The sequence below is a fragment of the Pteropus vampyrus genome, unplaced genomic scaffold (assembly GCF_000151845.1).
Source record: "Pteropus vampyrus isolate Shadow unplaced genomic scaffold, Pvam_2.0 Scaffold21, whole genome shotgun sequence".
In the NCBI taxonomy this organism is placed as follows: Eukaryota; Metazoa; Chordata; class Mammalia; order Chiroptera; family Pteropodidae; genus Pteropus; species Pteropus vampyrus.
The window spans coordinates 13,695,027-13,700,497 of NW_011888802.1; the positions used below are offsets into that span (position 1 = coordinate 13,695,027).

General features: G+C 33.8%; 1 protein-coding gene and 1 pseudogene across 1 annotated transcript in view; both read left to right on the forward strand.

The window, feature by feature from the left end:
- Positions 1 to 5,471, forward strand: part of HS6ST3 (heparan sulfate 6-O-sulfotransferase 3) — a 579,027-nt gene that overhangs the window by 511,639 nt on the left and 61,917 nt on the right. The gene's annotated exons all lie outside the window — the stretch shown is intronic.
- Positions 2,644 to 2,762, forward strand: LOC111736672 (annotated as a pseudogene).

The window sequence follows — 5,471 nt, forward strand, 5'->3', positions numbered from 1 at the left end:
TTAAATTATCCCGATACCATTGAAGAGAACTTGAAACAGTTACCATGCATTGCAAGGCTGAAGGTGTTTTAAAAAAGCACAAAGTGATAGTTACATGGCCCAATTAAAACTGCCGTGTTTGGAAAGTACTTTTATACATGCTACCTAGTTCTGTACAAGCCCTGGGGAAAACCAGGAATTGTTAAGAAATGCAATATTCCACTACTGCAGCCTCCAGTGACACGAGACTGGTGGCTATGACCTTGGGTCCAGTCCTAGATACTCCCTTCTTCACTGGTTGGCCTTCACATCCTATCTTCAACACTTCTGTCTGTCTTTGACAGTGAAGCAAAGATAAAAACACCTGCCTCATATCTCCTCTTAGTAACTCTTATTATATCAACAGGAGTGTTATCATTAATGAGATAATGCTTTTAAAAATGCTTTGTATGTCTTTGACCAAACAAACAAAGAAACAAAAAAGTATTTTTAAAAGAATTGTTCCACTGGCATTGTACTCAGCTGTGAGTCTGACCCCTATACCTTCTGCTGAGAGGAAGTGATTAACCATGAAGACTTTCAAGAAACTAGAAACTGCCCAACAGGCAGGAGACTGGCTATGACATAGCATACTGTGAAATACCATTAGTTTCCTTTAAAATTCTGTCAACCTAATTTGAAATGTAGGTGAAGATTTCAAAACATAAAAAAGAAACATGTCAATAGCATTTTAGTTTCAAAGTAAAAAACTTATAATTTTTTTATAAACATAAAAAAATTTTTTTATGTTTATAAAAAAATTATAGGTTCATTGAAACACCTTTCAACAATGTAGAAAAGTGTAAAATTAAAATCATTTATTTTCTCCCACACAGAATAATAATCTGGCCCATACCCTTTTCAGACATCTATGTATATTTTATCTGTATTGCATTAAGGAATCACTCAACGTTTTTCCCTCATTATATGTTGCAAATATTATCTGATTTTAAAATAATATTTAAAATAAAATGTTGTAGGTTGAAAGGTACCCCTCCTCTCAAAATATGCCCAGTCAGAACCTCTGACTATGACTTTATTTGGAAATAGGGGCTTTGCAAATGTAATTAAGTTAAACTAACAACTGGCACACCCTGGACTATCTCCGTGTACCATAAATCCAATTTTGTCATCATAGAAGAAAGCCAGGGGGAAATTAGAGAGACTCAGAGGAAAGGGCAGAGTGAGATAGAGGCAGAAATTGGAGAGACGTAGTCACAAGCTTGACAGCCAGCCACCAGATGCTGGAAGAGTGAAGGGACAGATTTTGCCCTGGTGCCTTTAGAGCAGGGTCTCCAGCTCCTGGGCTACAGACCAGTACCAGTCTGTGGCCTCTTAGGAACCAGGCCGCACAGCAGGAGATGAGCAGCGGGCAAGCCAGTGAAGCTTCATGTGTATTTGCAGCTGCTCCCCAGCGCCAGCATCACCACCTCAGCTCCACCTCATATCATCAGGCATTAGATTCTCATAGGAGCTCCGGTCCCTGGTGCCAAAAAGGTTAGGGACTGCTGCTTTAGAGAAAGCACAAGACCCAATACCACCTTGATTTCAGACTTCTAGCTTCCAGAACTGTGAGAAAATAAATTTTTAAGTTGTGGTAGTTCGTTATGGCAGCCCTAGGAAACTAATACACCTATATATATGCTTGAGAATTGATATAAGTGGATACATTTTTAAGTGGAGCCTGGATTTCTAATATGTTCGAAAAAGTAGGCATGTAACTAATAGTTAATGCAACAATTTTATTAAATATTGTTTAAAAGAATAAAAGCTGATTTCTATGGTATACTATGTCCTCCCTCTTTAAAAAAAAAAATTATGTAATACATATACCATATATGTATCATTTTGCCTTTAATATATATTTTAGAATCACCTGGGTACATTTCCTTAAAAAAACTCTTACAGGGTTTGGATCTTTAGATAAATTTAGAGAGAATTGTACCCTTTATGATAGTGAACCTTCCTGTTTTGAACATGTTATATCTTGTCATTTAATTATGACTTTAATGCTTTAATGTCTTTCAATAAATTTGTACCCATAATGTTCTTCCACAATGTTTGTTAGATTTTTAGATACTGTATATTTCTGTTGCTATTTTAAATGCTACTTTTCAAAAAACTACGTTTTCTCAGTTGTTATTGATAGTATATAGATTAAGCATATTGATCTTATTTCTAACCAGATTGCTAAACTCTGTGAAAAAAGTACATTTTTTTGTTTTCCCTATTTCAGTTCTTATATTTAAATTTTTATTTTCCATGTGTTACTCTACAACCAAGGATCTCTGATACAACTTGCATAGAAGCAGATAGTGGACATATTTCTCTTTCTCTTGAATTCAAAGTGATTGCTTTTAACATTTTACTGTTAAGAAAGTTTTTGATCTAAGTTTTTGGAACTACTCTTTATTGGGTTTAGGAAGTTCCCTTTTATTTCTAGCTTACCATTGATATTTATTATTGGTAAATCAACTTTGTCATGAATTTATTTCTTCATCTAATGCTAGAATACATGATTTTTTTTTCCCTCTTTTACCTATTAACATGGTGAATTTATTTAAAGACTTCTACTGTCAAATCACCTTTATAATTATGGCAATTTTAAAAATAAAGAATGGTGGTGTCTACAGCCATGCTACCCTGAATAAGCCCAATCCCATCTGATCTCGGAAGCTAAGCAGGGTTGGGCCTGGTTAGTGCTTGGATGGGAGACCACCTAGGAAGACCAGGTGCTGTAGGTGTAAAAAATAAAAAAAAAAAATAAAGGATTGTAGGCTGACAAGGTCCTTGCAATCTGTGAGGTCAACCAAGAGTTGCCTCACCTAAAAAATTAAAAATCAATCAATAAATAAAATAAAGAATGGTATTAAATAGTGTCAGTTTTCTTTCTTTTTAATTTTCCTCTTTTACTTAATGAATATTATGAATTATATTGATTTATTTTCAAATGATAAATCTTCCATTCCCTAACATACCATACTTGATCATGATATATTATTATATATATATATGTATATGTGTGTGTATATATATATCATGGATTATATATCATTATAATATATCATAGATTCATTATCACTTATATGTGGAATCTAATAAAAAAAGAAACAAACAAAAAACAAACAAAAATTTCATAGAAAAAGGTTTAGATTTGTCATTACCTGGGGCAGGGGTCTAGGGAGGGAAATAGGAGGAAAACTGTCAAAAGGTCACACTTCCAGTTATAAGATAAATAATTACTAGGGATGCAATGTACAAAATGACTATAGTTAACATTGCTATATGATATATTTGAAAGTTGGTAAGAGAGGAAATTCTAATTTTCCAAAAGGAAAAAATGTTTAGTGACTTTTTTGCTTTTTCTTTTTTATTGTATTTATATGAAATGATGGATGCTAACTAAACTTATTGCAGTAATTATTTCACAACATATGTAAGTCAAATCTCTATGCTATATCACCTTAAAATTATAAATATGTCAATTATATCTCAATAAAACTGGAAAAAATTAAGTATATGTATAAATAAAGTACACATATATGTAAACTAATGAGATTAAAGTCACGTTGCTTGCAATTAAAATATATAGATATTTAGATATATGCCATCAAATCAGAATGAAGGAGTTATTTTAAAATGTTAGGGACACAAATTCTAAACCTTTCACATTGTACTTACTCAACAATGGAAGGTGATATCTGCAGTTGTGTTCACGCTCTTGTAGGCTGGTTCTGTGTAGATTCCAGCTGGAGCCTTATTCTCTATTCTTCAGGTTGTCCTTGCTACCCTGTGAATAAAATTAACAACAGATTATCCATTGGTTCAATGGCCTTACAAAAGACTGCTCCTTTTTGGCAGAATAAGGTGTATTTATTTGAAGTCCAACCTGTTCTTTAACCACTCAAGTCACTGACTATAAATAATTAGCACTTACTAAACTTATCCTGTGAGAACTGAACATTTTATGAGACTTTGCAAAGCTGACAGGCATTGCACGTTTCCTGCATTTCCTTATCCTTCCCCTGTCCTTTCTCCTCTTTCATTTATCCCCTCCACCTCTCTCTTTTAGTGTGCCTTCTCTCCATTTCTGTTCTTTAAATGTCAAAACCAATGTACTTTCCAAATATGGCCCTTGTTCAAGTGCTGATTTAGTTCTTTTTGAGACAAATGATTCGTATGTATGAGATGATAGCATTTTGCCATTTAGAGTCTTTGGAAATGAAGTGTGAGTGGGGATAGAGGGTGTAGGGAAACAGCACTGAGAGAAAAGTGTGGCCTACTAAAAAGTTTTTCAAGCCAGTCAGTTTTACAAAGATTATTTTTCAGTTCGACCTAAGTGTATATCTAAAATAAGGCAGCACAGCCTAATGGTTAAAAAACCCAGTTCGAATCTGCTCCACCGTTTGGAGCTCCATGGCTTTGACAAAATTCTTAACTTCCTTTTTAATTCAGTTTGGGGATAATAGTGGTACCTACCTCCTAACATTGTTGATAAATGAGTTAATAATTGTAAAGTGCTTAGAATAATGTTGGATATATAGCAAGCAAGTACTATATCATTTCTTAGATAAATAAAATAGAAAATAAATAAATGAGAAAAAATCAAACAAGAAAGTCATATTGCAACAATATGGTTTTCAAAGATAATTACTCTTGGGTAACCTTGAAGTTAGAAGATAAGCCAATTTTCAAAGGAAAACATGGCCTGCAAAAAAACAGTAGAAGTAAAAGAAATTATAATAACTTATAATTATACATACAGAATCACAATCATTTGTGCTTTAATTAAGAGTAATATTCTTAATTCGACGTTTACTCACATTTACTTTTTTAGATTCTATGGACTTTCATAGTCATGCTCCTTTTTTAAATATTTCAAAGCCTTTTTTTATTGAGTACCTGAACAACACTAATTTTAGCTCCAATTGTTATATTTTCAAAGAAGCTAAAAAAGGTATTAAGCCTGACTGTTTTCAAAGAACGATTCTATAACAAGAAACTAGACTGCGGTTTGAAAGTGATTTGTCTTATTAACTGTAGAGAGAAGTATGGCCTGATGGAAAAGGAAAAAAGGAACAAGTGATGATTATATCTTACACTTTCATCTTAGGTTTCCAAAGCACCTGAAACCAAGTCTCATTATCATTTCTTTAAATAGAGGAAGCAAGTGAGATAGCCAGTTAAGTGTGCTTCCCAAGGTCATACTCCAACTTGCTAACCTAGCGATAAAAATCCAATAAACTTGATTAGTGTCCCCTGCCTACTTATCCTTTCGGTATCGATTTCATGCATGATGAGGAAAGGAGATGGGCAGGATGATCTTCTTGGTCTTTCCAGCCCCACCATCTTGCTCAGCAGCTTCCCTTTTGTTAATCATTGATTGCATCTCAACAAGCTTCCCCTTCGCACCCATTCTATGCAGACAGAATTCTTGCTACTTGAAAGGTCAG